The sequence below is a fragment of the Cyanistes caeruleus genome, chromosome 3, assembly GCF_971803275.1.
Source record: "Cyanistes caeruleus chromosome 3, bCyaCae1.hap1.1, whole genome shotgun sequence".
NCBI classification, from domain to species: domain Eukaryota; kingdom Metazoa; phylum Chordata; class Aves; order Passeriformes; family Paridae; genus Cyanistes; species Cyanistes caeruleus.
Genome location: NC_141703.1, coordinates 35,431,323 through 35,451,456, shown reverse-complemented (window position 1 = coordinate 35,451,456; position 20,134 = coordinate 35,431,323). Strand labels below are relative to the sequence as shown.

General features: G+C 35.4%; 1 protein-coding gene across 1 annotated transcript in view; it reads right to left on the bottom strand.

The window, feature by feature from the left end:
- Positions 1-20,134, bottom strand: part of NALF1 (NALCN channel auxiliary factor 1) — a 434,728-nt gene that overhangs the window by 221,877 nt on the left and 192,717 nt on the right. The gene's annotated exons all lie outside the window — the stretch shown is intronic.

Genomic DNA, 20,134 nt, shown 5'->3' with positions numbered 1-20,134 from the left:
CATCTAATTAGTCAAACAAGCAGGCTGGGAAATCAGAAACACCAGAGCCAGCTCTATCATGCAGTGTGCTGTAAGAAAAACTTATGCCCAGCTGCACGTTTGCTCCAAGGCAGTACTGAAATTATTTCAGGTACAAATAATCATGATCACGTGAGACTCAAAAAATGATGGTCTTTCAATTCTTGAGACAAATAAAAGGACAATATTTTATATGCTATGGATGTGTAGTAGAAAAAAGGGGAGAAAAAATGTTAATTTTTTCAGCAGTTAGTGAAACGGTATCATTGGGAAAGAGTAAACGGAGGATGCTAGAGCATATTGGAGGGGAGACTAAAATTTTCTTCTTGGAAAATTAATACAAGATGATTGTAAAATATACGCCATAAATCCTCTTCTGACTGTGGTGGGGCTGGGAAAGAAGAGTAGCTTTCACACAGTCCTTCAGGTTATGTCTATGAAACTTGCCTACATGCACACTCAAGCTGTGACTCTGTAATTTACACTATATTCATCCACTGCAGAAAATGGGGGAATAGGAAAGACAGAATCAGACTATTCTCTGAGGTGCACTTGAAAACAGAGAGGCAATAGGCTGAATCTGGTATGGCAATTCCTGCCTGGAGAAAAAGGAAAAAAAAATATGATCCAGTTTCAAGTGTTTATATATGAGACTGTGTTTTCCAGAGTGGTTCCTGGAGATTTTCAAAACAGACCTAGAAGTCTTAAGCAAACTAATCTACTTTGAAGTTAGTTCTGCTTTGAGCAGGTGTCTGGGCCTGATGAATACCAGGAGTTTCTTTTCAATTCTGTGATATCTTACCATGTTTCAGGGATGTTAGATTCCTTGATCTTTAAGCCAGGATTGCATGTCAGAAGTGGAATTTGTATTTTGGAGGGTGTTTTTCTGACACAAGCAATGAGATTGCTGTTTTTAAAGGTGAACCGATTCTTAATGTGCTTGCCTATTTGCTTTCATTTCCATATGTATTATTTTCTGTATTGTCACTTTGTAACTAGAACTCTCTAAAGCATTTCAGGCTGCTTTCTCAACCTGGGAATCTTTGCTTAGACTATTTTTAATTGAATGAATCAGAAACAATGTCTTTGATTGCTTCTGCTCCTTAGGGACTGAAGGAATATTTGGGCTTATCTATCCATTCTCCCAACATGCTGCCATCTCTAACTCTTAATTTCATTTCAAGAACTACTCAATATAAAAAAAAAAAAGAAAAAAAAGGGGGTGGGCATTGAAAGACAAAGTAGGGTGAGAGAAAGGTCCCTAAACAATCAAATATAAGTGATAACAATTGCTGAAACATGGCTGAATTGCAAATGACTAAAAGTTACTTTTTTGTAATGCACGCACAATTTTTTGTCTTACCAGATGTGCTGCAATGTTATTAGAGTGGGTTAATTTGCTGTTTGGGGTTTTTTTGCAAGACTTCAGGGCAGAAATGATCTGGCATAAGAGAATGTATGCTTTGTCTTGATCTCTAACTTAAGTAAGCCCTTGCACTCTTAAGAAATGAAGTCTAGATCATGCCTTGTTCTAGTAGTCTAGGTCTTGTTAATGTAGATATAAGAAATTATAAATTCCTTCCTTTATGTTCAATTCTATTTATTCTAGAATGAAAATGTACATAAAGGGAAACAAGTTACTTGCTTTTAGAGTATATACAAAATCTATATATTTGTTTCCATCTCCAGTGAGAAAACAACTGCTGGAGTGCACAAATATTGCTTCTCAAAGTAAGGTAACTTGCTACTCAGGAATTTTGTGGGAAGCATTAAGTCAGTACCAGCAAAATAAAAAAAATTACAACAGATTTCTGGCTTTCACTAGAAGCTGGCATGTAGAATTAATTGGCTTTTAAATGATTTCTAAAGGAAAAAGCATGTGAACGTAATTGGTTTTGCTGAAATGTTACTGCACATTTTTCCCAGATGTAAAGGAGTTGTATAGAAATAGAAAATTCCTCTGATAGCCGCAGCTACAATGGGTTCATGGCAGCTGAGCCAACCTCTTCAAAGGTTGTCTGAGGTATGTCTTGTTGAAAAATCAACAAGATTGATACACATGTACATGTTTAAAGGAGGAATACAGGTATTATAACACAAAGACTTTCTCCAGCAAAAGTCAGACCTGTCCATGGTCTGGTAAACCACTGCTGGGGCAAAGAGTCATAAATACCTGGTTGTACCTGGTAAATACCGAGTCTTAGGAACAAACTGACTCTTTTTCTAAAATAAATTCTACTGATCCTGGACTTACATATGTTTTTCACTTCTTTTAGCAACTTTATTTATAAGATTTATTGTATACAGAATTTTGTGGGCAAAATAATTTTCTCCACAAATTAAATTAATGTTTGCTAGCAGAAATGTCTCAAAAGATATGCATTAACATCCTCCTCATTGTATCATGTTATATTTGCAGTGTTGCTCAATACACACAATGTTCTTTGGAAAATATTTTTTTTTTTTTTTCTTAGCCAATACCAATTTCCTGTTTTGTCCATAGCTAAACTGACCCCAAAAAAAAAAAAACAACTGATGAATTTTCAGCAATTTTAGCTGCATAACTATTCTGGTTTAACTATGCAACTACAAACAATCCATACATAAAATTTATGTATAAATTTTACATAAAAATATAAAATTTTATATATAAAATTTAATTATGACAAAATCACCTTATTTCTGGTTTGAAAATAGAACTTTCAGTCTTTCACAAATATTGATGCAATGTAAAGCAAGGGCTTATTTCATTAGAGCCTTAACAATCTCTTGTCATTCTAGAGAGCAGAAATAAAACAAAACAGATGATAACTGGCTTACTGTACAAAGAAGACCAAAGACATTTCTGTGTCAAAGTAAAAGAACATAGACTGCTTCACCACTTCAATATTTACATGGATACCTTGCATCTGCTTTATTTCTTCCTCACTACACAACCTGTTGAAGAAAATGCCATGAAATTCCTCTTATTGATAAATGAAAAAGAGAGAGAAAACATTATCAAGCTGATCACTTGTGATAGCAGATGTTACATAATTTTGTTATGGAGCGATTTCCTGCTGCTAGAGGGTTTGAAATAATATTTACTTGCATAATTCTAATTGCATTTATTTTATTTCTCCTAGCCTAAATAAAAAGCAGAAATTAAACAATATTGAATACTTCATGTAGATAACCTCTTTAGAAAAAAATGAATTAAATGTTTTTACTGATATTTGAAAGGTTAATACAAAATAACTGGTGATAGAATCATATTCCAAACAACCGAAACTATACGAACTTCAAATATCAATTTTTTCTCCTCATAGGACTAGAATTCCATCCAATCATATTCTTATATATCATAATTCATATTCAAATTATATCTATGGTGAATGAAGTGATATAGCCTTTAGAGGTGAAACATATTTGTATCTATGAGGCATCTCTCTCCTATAAGAGATGTCTCAATAGAGGAGCGCCCCTTTTCTCCTCAGTACCTTAAACTATCTGTGCAGCTTATCTATGTCTGTTATTAATAAATAATGAATTCCCACCTGACATGTGGGAGTAATTTTTGTTAAATTATCTGATAGTTAATCTCTAAGGCACACAATGAGATCTTTGTCCCCAGTCAGAGCTCTCTCCCTCTAATTACATAAAACTGAAGAGGCTTGCTGTCTCAAGCAGAGGCAGCAGAGGTCTGGGGGAGTGCATAAAACGTATCAAGCAGTGTTTTCAGGGGTTTGCAGGACATGAGAAACTTATTAGGTGAAGGAGAAGAGTCAAAGGTAAGGATAGGTGAAGAAGAGTCAAAGGTAAGGAAAGGAAGGGAACAAGGTGGCTGTAAGAGAACAAGTAAGGAGGAAAAGGTGACAACACTGGCTGGCCAAGGGAAGCAAGAATGAGACATCACGAGCTGGTGGGTCCTGAGTGCTCATTGTTAGCAGCCCAAAGAAGCTGTGGCTTAGGTACTTGCTAAGAAGAGGAATGAGGCAGGTAAAGGTAGTTATGAATCAGGTAGCCAGCTGCACTAATTATCTCACATCCTGATAAACTGGAGCAAAGCCTGCTGCTCATGTTGGGATGAGAGTTGTGCTGAAAAAGACACACTTTTGTCAGTCTGTGCATGTAGACATGTTAATAATAATTCTACTGGGGGTATGTGCTCAGCCTTGCAGGGAGCTGGACCTGGAAAAGGAGGAGTCCTGCACATCCCCAGATCCAGCTGCCATGTGAACTAGAGGACTTCAGTACCAGGGCAGGCTTGCTCTCTAGCTGCTTGTGAAGGCACAAGCATTACCTAACAGGTAACTCACCCAGCTCTCTCTTTATCTGGGCAATGACTGGAAGGAAGGACCTGCCAGATCTTCTTCCATGGTCCTATCTCTCTTCCTTATTATCTGTCTGTAATTTCTCAGTAGGAAAACATTTTACATTTAAAGTGATGGATCTACGCATTCTGCTAAAGAGTTACTGAAAATTCATGTGACCTGTGGAATGGGGTTCATTACATGTATTCAATTAATTTTTAAAAGCAGTAAATAAGCTTTGACTCTGCAAAGAAAAATTAGTGAATGAAGAACTCTCTTCACCTGGTGATTCACTCTCAAACCTGGTGATTTCCAGGTCCTTCTGCTTTCTACACAGCACTACATTCACATTCTTCATGTGTCTGTACTATTAGTAAATCAGAGTAAAAAAAAAAAAAAGGACATAAAAAAAGAAGCTGCTATTCAGACACAATTATACACAAATTAAGACTCAAAAAGCTCTTATCAGTGATGTTGACTACAGAGCTTCATCTTGACCTCAATGCATTGCTCTTATTAAGTACCATCTTGAATGACAATAGAAACTTGAAATGTGAATCACACTTTAATCTTATTTCATCCCTTTCCCTGCATATTTTTATTAATCACTCTCTAGCATGATCCACCATAGAGAAAAATAAAAGAAATAGTTCCTGAAGAAAAATAATGTTATTGCCTCTTATTTACTAATTTTTTCTCATTCTTTACTTGTCCCATACTTAGCAATCCAAATACTCATCCTAGGCTTCTTATTCAAGAATGAGATGTTTGTGCTCCACTACAATATAAATATTAGCTGTTAAAATAAAAGCATTCTGGAGTGTTGCACTACAAACTACAACCAAAATGAATATAACATGAAAGCAATGGTATTGCAACTTTTGCTTTTCTTACTAGTGATGTAGATTCAGAACAGTATTCTAAAATCCAGCTTTTAGATGATGATTTGTTGGCAGCAGACAAATGATCAATTTATGATAGGAAAAAGAAGAAAAGTACAGGGAAACACAACAGCTTGAGGGAAGATGAGAAGTGGGAAAAGACAAGAGAAAAACAGAAAAAAAATAAGGAAAGGGGGAATCTTAGTGGAAGATAATATTATTTACATAAGACAAATGAGAAAAATGCAAGAAGAGAAAATTATTGTATAATAATGAATAAAAAGACTTAGAAAAGTTAAAAATAAAAAAGAATAATAATGAAATCAAAGGAAAATAATTAATTGCTAAAAAAAAAATTGAATACTTTTTCTGTGCATCTGTAACTAGAGGAAAAGAGGGTAGGTAGAATAAGTCAAGAACATTAAAAGGACAAAGGGAACTCTCTAGAGATACAACCAAAGAAACTAAAGCAAGAAAGAGCAAAGAAGAAGAACATAATACATCTTTTGCAGCAAATATTAGCATTTTACAATTTATTTTCTCTTCATTAACATTCATTATATTCTATGCTATTTTAGAAATCTAGTCTTGAGATATATCCTACAAGTCAGTAGATATGAAACTCCAATTAAAACCTTAAATAAACTCCTGAAAGTGAAACATTAGTGCTAAATATTTCCCACGATAGAGCAGAAGTTTCATTTTAGTTTCAGGTCAATAAGTGGCATTAAATTAATGATATTTTTATTTTGAAATTTTCACAGATGTTTATGATAGATTTGAAATATGATTCACAATACTTCAATACAGCATACAAGAATTAAGCATATATTTTTGACATGCATCACTAAGATTGCATTTTGCCGCTGTTTAAACTAGCTAGAAATGAGAAACCTTTGAGATACACGTTTAACACTTGGATTTGATTTTCACTGGGATTTTCAGTGGCACAGTGGCAAAGATACATTGTTAGCTGATGATTTCTTATATACATTGAAATTTGAGGGGTCCTTTCCATCAACATTTAAATAAAGACATCTCAGAAGGGCATGTAAGAAACACCAATCATTCATAGACTAAATCAGACTGAATTTTGCTCATTTCCACAAAATCAAGAGACAAAAAGGGTAAGCTTCACTGCTTGACAAGTTTTCCTTCCAGTGCTTGCATTTACCCAGCATGATGGGAATGATGAAGGTCTCTGCTATAGAGGAACTGACTCAGTTTTGGACCAGTATTGCCCCAGGTGGGGTAAGATCCACCCAGTCTGTATCCTGTTTACCATACTTTCAGCTTTTCATCAGTGCTGTTGAAAAGGAGGCAGATAATAGTAGCAGAGCATTTTAAGTCATAGCTGTCACTTTAGCAAGACACAGTTTTTAAAGGAAGATTCTCTGCATAACAGTATTAAATGTCTTGTGTGTTTGTCTAAATCATTTATGAACCTAAAAAAATATTTATTTTCCTTCTTGAGTAGCATTCTAAGAGAATTATACAATTTCTGACTGAATTTCAAATGAAAAGGATGTTTCCCTTTGCATATTTCTTATAAGAAATTTGAAAATCTATACTCTAGGCATTAATGAGACTGTTTGTGATTTGTTTGCTAAAGAGCAGAGTTGCCTGTCTCTGTGGGCTTTGCCATGGGATAAGCACAGAATGGAGAGACAGGATGGTGCTAACCCAAGGCCTGGTGGAGGCAAGATCTGGTTAGCTCATCCTGGTTAACACATACAGACAAAAAATTCCCTCTGGGACAAACCATATAAAGGAACAACAGCTTATGTGCATATCACTGGTCAAACAAAAGGAAACCCAAATCAACAACTGTGCTGAAATCCGCTTTGATGGGTAAAAGGGAATTCTGTCAGGGGGAGATCGTGATGGACTCATAGCCCATCAACTCAAGAAACCAACTCAAAAAAAGACTTAACATGGGGCCTAATTGGCATTGGAAGTGAGGAAATCATTCAACCAACAGAATAATAGAACTGTGTATCCAATGAGCCTTAATTCCTGTGTTTGCTAAGATGTACAAATGATGAAAAGTTTTGAACAACCTCAGGAATTCCACAACCAAGAAGCAGAATATGAAGGAGGTCCATGGGATCCATGGGAGGTAACAATCTCCTGCTTGATATCTATCTCTGTCTCTCTCTATCTCCCCTTTTCTACACTTTTCTATCTCTCTATCTACATTTATTTTAAATAAAATCTGCATTGTTGACTTCTGCATATGCATATGCGTATTCTATCATTTGCCCCTTAATTCAGGCAGAGACTTCTCTCGCTATTTGGTTCTTAACATTTGCTAAAACAGACAGCTGATTCCAACTTTCTCCCTCCTTTTCTTCCAACAAACCTCAATAATTTTAGGCATGTAAACAGTTTCTGAAAAGCTTGCAAAGCTGAAATTCTTTTGTTTTAATTCCTGTGAAGAAATCTCATTGTTAATTGAAAGGAGAAAAAACTCAATATTGACTTTGTTAAAAGGCATTTCAGATATTTCACTCAGCTGTTAAATACTCACATTCATACTTATATATTGTCAATGGCTTTCTACACTCTTAAACACTATCAGAAAGTTCCTGTAAGCATTACTGCTGAGTGTCATCCCTGCAATGTTATGCTGGAAAGTACAGGAACAGAATCCTGACATTGTCTGCTTTCCAATATCCTTTGCAATCTAAACATTACTATTCAGTGCTAAAAGAGAGCCCTAAGGCCCTCTTTTTACTTTAGCTCTTACTGATTTTGTTGTATACAAGAGATGTCCAGAACAATCACAGACATGCTTCATGTCTTTCCATCCATGTTTAAAATGTTTAGATTGCTGGAGGCTAAAAATGCTCGTTATTTTGTTCCACTAGCTAAAGTGTTTGCAGGAGAACCAACACTACAGAATGAAGTAGTTTTATTTTGAAAAATATTTTGAAATCTCAACATGAAAAGGTTGCAACACTGCATTCAAGAGATGAAGGACGAAAACCTTGCAGTTTTAAATGTTATCAGTTCACTTTCAGTAAGATATAAAGGTCTGTTAAAATTTCATTTTTGTAATCTAGCGTGTTGCATAGGAAGAACCTGTACTCAGGTAGTCTTATTTCTATGCCCAAATTCCTTAATGCCTCAAGACATTAAACTCAGGGCTTGAAAAGACTGCATCAGTCATCAGATCCAGTTTCTTGCAACTGTGGGAAACAATTCAATAGGGACTAAACTCAAAAACATTCTCCAGAACACCTGCACTATTATCCTCTTTATCATAAATATGTGAGACACCTGTAAAATACAACACATTTAACACTTCTGTACAAAGAACCATATGTCTCAGGTTATCAGCAAGAGAGTAGGAGATAAGAAGGCTGCCAGTAATGCATTGAATTGCTGAAGTGCAGATTTTGTTATCCAGAAGTGAATGCAGTCACTTCCCTAATGATCTTCTCCCATCTGCCTGGAGGAAAATTGTTTCCTATTTCCTGACATGAAATATCTAGTAATTTTATTAGGTTGGCTTGTAAATATGGGAGCAAATAGCACTAACCAGCAACTTATAAATTCAGAAAACAGCTTGTATGAAGAAGCTGGACAGTCTTATTTGTCCTTAATTTTGAGTACAGACAACTTAGGATTTGACATAATCACTGCTAGAGTAAGACAATTTCTTTCTGAGAGTGGGATTTATTGCTTATATGTATTGAACATATTAAATAGATATTTAGATTCAAGCAATTAACTGTGTTGTGAAGACAAATAAACTCAGGTCAAGGGTTGGGAAAGAAGAGGGAATCACAAATGGTGTTGAATTCCTTTATTGTTGAATACCACTCCAGTGACCACCACTAGAACAGACCTTTGAAAAACTGGATATTTGTAGTCAGCTTCCCATCTATGGGGATAAAAAAACACAAAATAAACATTCGTTGATCATTTCTGTGAATTGTTTCTTGGAATACAGTTTAAGTGCTATCTTGTAAAATCACCATTTTACATCTGAAGACATAGATCTAGATTATTATCCTTTAGCAAACATGATTGGATATTTTATCAAAGGATACATTGGGAAAAAACGACAAAACCTAACAACCAAATCAGAAAGAAGACTTCTTTTCCCAGGACACTTTTTTGTGATCAAAGAATATTTCTACTTTAAGAATGTCTGTATTAATTATGTGGTTGGTAAATACATCAGCACCTAAATGGACATAGATATCCAATTTTTTTCTGAATAAATGTTGGTCTGAAAGTAAAAATGTGAAAGGGAAAGAGAGAACATTTTGGGATGTATATGCATATATGGCAAGAAAATTTGGTACCATTAATCAGATTTTGCAATACTTAAGATATTCTATGAATGAGAGAACTAAACCAAGCCTCCTATAAAATAATATGATTCTAAATTCAGTCTCAAAAAACTCTGACCTTTTACTTCATTTTAGAGATATTTTTGCTTCCTTTCTTTATAATCCCTATTAATTTAGGAAATGTTCTTTCAAGATGCACAATGGATGGTAGCCTTCCCAAAAAAGCAGCTGTTTAGAGAGATATAAAGAGGCTTCCGCTATGGCTGAGAACTAGTCTCATATGAGTAACTACAACAATGATAACATAGGAATGAAGAAACTGAAAATATGTTGTTTTAAAATTGTGCCTTGTGTCCCAGGTCCATTACTTGAAAGAATTAAACCAATAGGATTATAACTTCTTATTCTAGGTTTGTGTCATGTTTCAGAAAAGTCCTTTGAGAAGGGATTTAGCAAGAACTTTTCTTTCCCTAGACTATCCATACTCTTCAGAAGGTAAATTTCTCTTGCACTGAAGCATGATACCAGTGACAGCAGATAAACAAAATATGTCTGGAACAAGTGCTTTAGACCTTATATTGAGATCAGTTTTGAATCTGAGTTTGCAAAAGCTATTTACTGTATGCTTCTCTACTTTTCTTTCAAAATTCACATAAACAGACATAACCCACTTTAGTGGTTATAATTGGTATACTTCACTGAATATATAAGAAGCAAACAAGTTATAGCTTTTATGGTGGATTGTGCCACCATAATTTTTAAAGCAAAACCTATTTTATAAAATCCTAATTTTAAAAAACAAATAGGATCATGCTTCCTTTAACCAGCGTTTGTATCTTAAGTATATAATTTGAATTAAATAAGTCTGCTTATTGGAAAAGAGAGCCTTTTTTCCTCTCTCATAATCACATAATATTGTTTAACAGTACACATTAATATTTAGATCTATTCATAGTAATGTTGCATCCACAATCAGGTTTATGGTGCATCTATCTGTGAGCACAAATGGCTACAGTCAGGTGTCAAACTGAAATTATTTCCAGGAACAAAAGCCTGCCAAACACTTTATATTTGCCATTATGGACTAGCCAGAAATTATGTGAAATCATGTTGGCAAAATTCAGTTTTACAATATCCAAACAGTATTTCAAGCAAAATTCTGCCATGTGTTTTGGATAACTGTCTAAGCCTGGGGAATCAATGCTTTTGATTTTCCTTATTTCAAGGTGTTCATCCAGTACATCTCTTTGCAGTACACAAGTCCTGAAATTTGCTACCTGGGTGTCTCCTTTGGTTCCAGCTTGAGTGATGGGTACTGGAGTCCTTTGTTGTAAGGTGACCTTTTTCTCAAACTATGGATGGGAGTCCTGGATCTACAGATCTCAAACACCCACAGACCAAAATAAAATCTAAAATTTCCAAACATTTCCTAACTCCATTCTGTATAGTTCTACTCCTGATTTATTTTCTAGAGCAAATTAAAGTATTTTTAAATTAAATTAAATTTTAATTTAAATTAAAGTATTTTAAATAAAAATTGAATTATAAAATTATTGTAGGCAGGAAAAATCTAATAATAATTTTCATCCCAATCTGTTTGCAATAGGGAAGATAAAGATCAAGAGTTTTGTCTTGAGTGGTGACAAGGAAGGTAAAATGTTCAGTTCTTCTTTACAGCTTAAAAGATGGGTGGGCACATCTTCAACATATTCCCAAGGACTTCTGGAAAGATTTGGTACTTTGCATACCTTGGTAAAAGTACATCTACGTCTACACATTACATCTTCAACTGAATGCACCACCATTTCCTTTTGTTTACTAGGAAATAACCAATACATCCACTTTCAAAATTGCTGATTGTACCAGGGAAACCACTGAACCTTGTGGCATGGTATCTCCTAATAAATGATTATGGTGGCTCCCATTATTAATGATTTTGAAGTGCTCACCTAATGAAGGTATTTGTGAATGCTGGTTTATAACACAGAAGTGTATTACCTGATACAGGAACAGTCATGTTAGTTAAAAGCATAAAAGCAGCATAATTAATGTAGCTAGCAAGAAAAATTAAAGCCTCATTTATTTCAGGGGAAGATTGGTGCATAACTGTATATAAACAAGGCAGCCGAAGTGACTAGAATGGCATTATTCAAATTCATGCTTCCTTGATAAAACTAACACAAAGTTAGTTATTCTGCTCATTCATTTTATTCCTCATTTCTTATATTCTGTGTAGGGATGACAGCCCCAGCCATCTCTTCTAATTTACTCTGTGTGTGGTGGCTGCTAGCTTGTTTTAAATGGAAACTATATAAAAAATTACAGAAAAAAATCAATAATTTTCTTTAAAATACTGTCTTGAATTAGTAAGAGCTTTACACCAGGTTTGTTTTATTTTCAGTGTAAAGTAAGAATAAAATCATCTAAAGTACATGGGGATCTTGACTACCCTGTCTTTTTTTCTGTGTCCAGTTTGTTTATGGTTTTCCTGATTTCGTTCAATAAGCTTGCATATGTTAAAGTTTGTTTTTCTAGGTATGCCTTCTCCAGAAGTCCTCAAGTATGACCTATATTTCAGGATATTGACATTAAATAAATACCATTTAATAAGCTAGACAATGCAGTTCATACCTGTTTTCCAGTTCTGCCATGGTAAAGAGCTCTGATTTAATGAACTAAAGTAAACTAACTCAGCACTGTGCACACAAATTTTCAATATCGACATTTCAGAATCAATAGTACAGAGATGTCAACCACACAAACAGCCAGCGGCTGTGAAACACACTTTCCATTAATTCTTACTGGAAAAGTTACTGAAATGAAATTAAAAGCATAAATACCTAAACAATTCCTTGTTTTTGATCGAGCATAGGCCTACATCTGGATTGGGTGAAGTTTTGCTTGATTTTTAATTATAACTGAAGTTTCTCCCTCTTGTATATAAAATGAAAAAGAAAAAATTATTTGAAATATGATGGTGGGTTATTTTCCTGAATAACCCTGTCATTATTCTCCTGTAGTTTTTTAACTGAGAGGAGCAAAGATTATTTGTCTAATCAAGGTACAGCTGGAAGGAAAAAAAATTCTAAGAACATTCCATGCTTTGAAGAAAAATTACACAAAATGTAGCAAACTTTCCCCAAAACTCAGAAGATTGTTCAAATGATATTTTTTTCTATTCCAGTGTATTAACATTCCCAAAGCCTTCTGGACTGCCCTTCCAGTGTGAGAAAAGAACCATCATTTATCATAGCCTGCTCCTTGCTTGCAGGGCCCTATTAACCTCACTGTCAGGCCCTGCCATCTCTTCCTGGGTAACCGTGAAGGACAACTTTCCCATCCTCAAAATATTACCAAAGAATATCACCTCTATTAGTCTCACTTTTTTTTCCTAGTTTTTCCTTACCAAGAACAGTCACAGTTACATAATTGTTTTATGCCCATAGTTAATTCAAGCATGTTCTTTGAAAAATTGTCAGGTGTTTGGGAACTGCCAATGTTTCTTATCTATTCAGTATGTTGCATGTGTGCTTAAAAATCTAAGGGGAATATTTGAGGGCAAAAAAAGAAAATTCAAAGCTGAAATTTACACTGTAGGTACCTGTTTTATTCAGAAAAATGTAAAGATTTCTTCCAGGTGATAATGTGCTCCATTCAATGTGTATTTAAATTTATCCTATTCACTTAAAGCTACTCACCCAAGGCACAGAAAAGAAGTATATATTTGGATTTAAAAACAGCTGAAGTTTCAGAATTTTCTGAGGACGCTTCACTCACAGCCAACCTTCTCCTTGCTCAGAGCTACCTGATGATCTCAAACCATCATCAGGGAAGCGCACATGGCTGGCTCTTCAGAACTCCTCACACAGAGAATTCCTCCCATTTCCCATGTGCTGCAGAAGTCTGGGGGCACCCAGGAAGAAGGGCAGCCTGAATCCCAACATATCACACAGGGACTATTTTCTAAGTATGATCCCAGCACAGTATTGATTGTCATGATCAAATAACTTAAAAAGAAGATCAGAGAGTACAAACACTCTCCTCATGACCCTTTTCACACTATTTGCTGGCCCAAAGTTTTATTTTTTACCCCCAGCTGCTCTGTTGTTTAAGTTACTAACAGCATATGTCAGAAATACATATATAGCACAAAATAATCTTAACATTTTAATAACAGACATGTACTTTTGCTCATAGTTTCCAGAGGAAGCAAATATATCAGAAAGTGTCTATGAAAACTTATATCTCAAATATAACCATTTTAAGCAAAACTGAATTAATAAAAATGGAACTAGATTTGAAATACTGCTAAAATTTAACTCTAAAAGTCAATTTCATGCAAACACAATATGAGTAAAGGCATCTAACAGCTTCTCGCTGGGAGGAGCTGTAATGGTGGGGGAATTACAGGGAAAAAATAGGAAGACAGTTTTCTATAGAATACCTCATTTCTTAAGCATAAATTTTGTATAATACATGTGAGAAGGTTCTATTAATATCCTTGGACAAGAATGGCAGGAGTGGAGCAGAGAATTGCGTGTCTTATTGCTGTTTCATACCTAACAAGTTTTTCGCTGCTTTCTCTAATATGTATTCCTTGTCAAGCTGTGAAAAGTGTTGATAAAATTATTCTCCATGTCTTTTTCCCATCCCCTCTCATAAAACATTGATGAAAACAGAAAAGGATCTGCACTGGAGGAAGAAAAAGGACATACAAAACACCACCATAAGATTAAGTATTTTTGAAGCAAAAGCCATACTTTCCTATTAAAAAGTGCTGAAAGGGCTTTCTTTTAAAGTAACTTTATTCTAAAGGAGTTCTAGCTGGCAGAATATTTGAAGCAGCAGTCTTTAGTCTATCATTGGCCACCTGAAAATTTTATGTATTATTGAAACAAAACCAAAAAAAAGACAAATTAAAAAAATTTAAACAAAAACAAAACAACAAAACAACAAAAAATGTGGGACCACAAACAGCTAATTACTCACTATTCTTCGCTCCTACATATTCTAGCAAGGAAAATTTAGGACATCATGTAATATATGTTAAAAGAACAACAACAACAAAAAGGTGGCTATACAGTTGAAAACTTATTTAAAAAGAACCCAAATCTACCTTCCCAATGATAAAAGTGAAGCCATGACACTATTATGAATTGTATAGGTTTGCCTTTGATTTATTGTCTCTTTCACAAATAGTCATTGCGATGTTTGCAACAAAAAAAATCATGTTTTTTGATAAAATATTCATATTTCTGCTGGGTAGACACACAACACACAGCAAAAATACAATTGCAGAGCAGAATTAGGATCTTCCTCACTGCTTTCTTTCCTCATCATGATTAAATGGAATAGGAGGGTGTTTTTTTATAAAGTCCACCATCAGAACCTTATGAAAGAGTGTCTAGTTTATCTTCAAATAATGTCTGCACTTAAATGAACTAATTTTCCCTAGAAAATTTCAGTAAATGCTTTCAAGAAGTTCCTTGATGCCCCTAGCAAATATACATCAAATCCAGCTTCAAGTGTGAAAGCAGCAGCACAAGGACACCTGAACTGGAGAAGTGAGAAGAGGAAGAGACACTGAAATCTGCTTCCAACCACAGGGAAGACGCAACAAATTAAAGAGCTTGAGTTAGAGGCACAGGAAGAGACAGATACTTTTGACATTTTATGTTTTGTAACTCTTTCTTTGATAATTGTTCCAAATTCTTCACTCTTGTAAGATTGATTTAATTTTTATTTTTATTTTTTTTGAAGTTTGCCTAATATGAAGTATGATCCTCCCTCTATTTTTTTTTTTTCTTTCCTCTCCAAAAGGCATTTTGAGGTGAGGTAAAACTGAATATCACATAACAGTCAAAATAGATCTCCTCTACAGACAATTTTTTCTGCTAAGAATGAGCTTACAGAACAGCTTTCAAAAGAGGAAAACTATCACATATTCCTCTATGACTCAACTTCACCAAAAAGAAATACTGAAACAAATAGAAAATTCAGCTTATTTAACATTTTACTGTGTTTTCATAGGATGCAATATTCTTTCTCAATTTTATTTTTTTTCAAATTACCTCTTATGTGATTGTCTGAGCTGTATGACACTCACTGGATTTCTTAATTTATCAATTTGGGTGTCTGGTGTACTGGATATCTGAAATCTCACTTTGTTTTGTAACCATTTTAGTGAAATTTTCTGTTGATTTTCAGCTGACATTTAAAAAAGAACTATAAAAATAATTGTTTTCATATGTTTTAAAATTCCTAAAGACATGGATAAAACTATAACATATCACATAAAGCAGGAAATAGTTCTGAAGAAAGTCTTGAAATCTTTTCTGGCCTGTGGCCACTATTCAGTAATTCACTGTGACCATCAGGTATGGACAAACATGTCACCAGTGACAACACTGAGCAAAAGGACTAAACACATGCAGGCATTTCTTTCATCTGTCTAAAAGGAGGTGTTGGAAATGAGTTATGAGTCACAGAGAGTAGACTCATACAGCTGGACTGTAGTGGTGAAGATCTCTCATGAATGTTTCTCTTGAATGGTGCATGGTTGGCACTATTGAAAAGGCATTCTGTTTGGATAAAAATCTAATAAATCACATTTCTCAGGAGGAGTAAAAATGTTTTGCATCTCTACATTAGGCAACTGACAGCACCAAGTGTCTCATAAAGACACCATGGAATTAATATTCTGTAAACATGCAAGAAAATAGGGTCCCATTCACCAGTCACAAAAATGTGCCAAGAAATGTAGTGTGATGCATTTTTGATACAGATTAAACATTTTAACAAGTTGAAAATTATCAGCTTAACCAAAGGTTAGAGCAGGGTAGTGATAGAACTGATTTGATTCTAGTCCAGCTTAATTTAAATGCTGGCAAGGAAAACAGAGGCAGTAAATGACAAGCTGGTCACTGCCAAGATATTTTGGACCTCTTTCTTAGAATATGAAATAGTTTGTTTCTTTGTTTTTTTCCTGCCCCCATGCGGTGTTTATACTATTACCAAAGTAGACAAGTGAGATGCACATATTTGGTGAACAGTCTATATTTTCACAGCATTTCATAAGAGGAGTCCTACTGTAAATTATAAATGTATGATAGCTAAAAAGGTACCCAAACAAAATAATGCCCCTGATCTCCTTCCCCTCAGTGGTCAGTCAGTCCTGTCTGTCTTTTACTATTCCTCTGGGGATGGATCATTAAGAACAGCTGAGTTCATCTCTCTGTCCTTTATCCTTTAGTCAAAGGATTTCTTAACAAGAAACTTAGCTTCTGCTATTTCAGCATGCATGTTGTCATCTTGTAATAAGTTGACATATGGATTCACATCCAAGGTCGGTCGTTCTGGCAACTCACAAAGCTGCCACTGCATAGGCAGTCCAGCTTTTAGTAGTAGAGAATGCAATGTTGCTATGGTCAAAAATCCATTTATAATGTGTGAAGCAGCCTTCCAAATCAATGAGAGGCAGTGAGCTGTAAAGGAATTGCATCCTAAGGAATCTCCGTGCAGTTTTGTTTTAATGTGCAGCATCATTACAGATCTCACATCACAAAAAATCTGAGTTCTTTGAGAACAAATGAAGGCATTAAATTTTTTTAACTTCCACTGACATGACTATAACAATACATCATGTTCAGAATTGCTTGGAAGTCACAAATGTAAAGAAGAAAAAAATTAATCCATCAAAATGACTTAATTTTTGTCATGGCTCTGTTTTATGAATAAATGAAAACCTGCCTGTCAAAAATAGAATTAATTCAACCAGAAAGGCAATCCAATGAGATAACACCTATTTGATGTGTTCATAGGTTCAAAGCATTAGATTACCTGCAGGTGCCAAGTGCAAATACTGTCTTTTCCTTTTAAATTCCATTTGAGTATTAAAGATTGTAAACACCATATAGAATTTACTATTTTTGATCATGAGATTGTGCATTATTTCATCTTCTAGAACATGCCCATGCACCATTGAAGGTGAAATCTCCAAAACACCAATGAAAAGTTTATCACATCTGCAAGGAACTGACAGGCTTCTCAGAAACCTGTGAAAGCTTCTACTGCTGCTAAAGGAAACTGAGTGGATGGAAGGAATTTAAAATTTCAGCAACAAACACAAAAACAGCCGCTGGCAAAAGGATTGCTAGGTACAAACAGAACAGAAAAAAATATTGATGCTCAAGTTCAAGTATCAGCAGCACATTCCCTGGTGACCAGCTAGATGGCTTCTACTATTTCCCATATCTCCTGCCGAGAACAGGAGGACTGTTGTTCCATCTGTTGGAAACAGAGAGGGGGAGGTTAGAGGGGAAGTCACTTCTGCCACTTTTCAAAAAATAAATGTAATCCATCTTGCTGCAGCAATATGCCAATATGCAGAAAGCCAAGCTGGGGCCCCATGTTTCAGGGGTTTCTTGGCTGGCTAAAGACAGATGATGAACCTCAGCTCTGCAAAAGTCAGTCCCACTGTTCCTCTGTGGGAATATAATACTGCTGGCATTGTTGAAATTGAGATACTACATGAAATTGAGATACTACATTTGCCAAGGCCTAAGGCACAATCCCTTGTTCTGTGGGGAGCACAGAGGTATGTGACACGCAGGGATTACTTCATGTCTAAAGACAACACTTTATGAAGATACCAAGAATTGTTTATTAAAAATGTGACAGAACAATGGCTGATTGGGCAGCAAACCTATCAGTATGGCAGAAAGTTATGGTAAGCAGTAGTACTTAGCTAAATACCTGCTTGTTTTATTTGCTGTTAGGAACCTGCAGTAGGTTGTCCAGCATTGTGTAGGAGCTCTTGTGGCAAACCCAGCTGCTCCTGCCATACTGGCTCTTAGGCACTGCAAGAACTCATCTAATCTACTGGTCCTTGGGTGTTCTTCAGTAGGAGATGCAAATGAGCTTCTTCACAGTTATTGTCTTTTTCCCTTTACATGCTATGAAGGGAACAGTTCCCTTCCCTTGCTATCCTTGGGGAAAGGTAGTCCAGGCACAAGGATTTTGTGAGAATAAGAAAATATTACAGTGTTTTTTGTTTTACATCTTCCCTTTGGTCAGAACCTGTTCAAAAGGGAACAAAGCATGATTCATATGTTCTTGTTTTATGGAAACATCTCTAAACATTATTTTTTTTCCCCCACAAGGAACTTTTTTTTTTTTAATTTGAATGAATTTATTACTTGAACATATAATTTACATTTTAAATTTATTTAATTACTAGTATTTCATAAAAGCAGTAGAAAGAAAAGGAATTACTCTGACCAGTCTTTCATTTAAAGAAGAACTCAGTGGGTTAAGACAGCTCCTGGAGACAATAAAGACTAAATGATTCAAAAGACAATGTTCTCCTGTTTATAAACAAGAACATTTTTAAAATTTTGAAGGGTTTAAAAATTCAGGGGTAAGGTACTAGACATTTATAGTGTTGTTATGGTTGTAATCAATCGTAAAACTCAGAAAGCTTCAGCAATATGAGAGAACAGCAGACAGAACTAAAGGCCTCAGGCTGTGAATAATAACGCAAAATTTTTATACATAAAAGAATCAGATACATAAAATAGAAGTCAAAATGAATTCTAGCAGAATTAAAAAACAAAAATGAAAAAAAAAACCCCTAGTCAAACTGTGGAAAACATAATAATTTTTTAAGTAGATTTGTACTAGTACTACTATGCATTCATGTAGAAATATACTGTTTCAATTTCTTCAGATCTTCTTTGGGAGAAAGAATGATAAGTACTTTCCCAGTGAAGCTCATGTCTACCTGTGGAGGCTTCTGGGGCACAAATAAGCAGATCTGCCAAACCTCAGCTACAGAGGAGCTCCACATGAAACAAAGAAAGTAAGTACAGCCTGAGGTTTATTTCTTCCATCCCTGTACTACTGGGAAGCACTTCTGTGAGTTATCACAGAACTTTGGGATATAACTTGAAAAAGATAGCAAAGTTCCTTTCATAAATCACTTATTACTAACTAAAAAAAAATTATTAAATATTATCTTTCAACTTAATAGAAGGTCATGGGATCACAAAATCATGGAATAGCCATAATCCAATTATACATCATCTAGTTTTAACCATCCTGACATGGGCAGGGACACAGTCCACTAGACCAAAATGCTTGGAATTCCATCCATTGGCCTTGAACACTTCCAGGGATGGGGCATTCACTACTCTGGACAACCTGTTGTACCACAGCCTGACCACCTTCACAGTACTTTCTACCTTATATGTAATCTAAACCTACCCTCTTTCAGTTTAAAGCCATTCCCCTATCTCTACATGCCCTTATAAATTGTCCCTCTCCAGCTTTCCGGTAGGCTCTCTTTAGGTACTGGAAATTGCTAGAAGATCTCTCTAGAGCCTTCTCTTCTCCAGGCTGGACAACCCCAACTCCTCAGGGGAAGTGCTACAGCCCACTGATCATCTTCCTGATCTCTGTATTCACTACAACAGGTCCATGTCCTCTTTATCTTGGGGGCTGCAGAGCTGGGCACAGAGCTCCAGCTGGGGTCTTGCCAGAGCAGAGTGGAGGGGCACAATCACCAACCTTGCCCTGCTGCCATGCTGCTTTTGATGCAGCCAGGATATGGCTGCTTTTCTGGACTGAAAGAACACATATG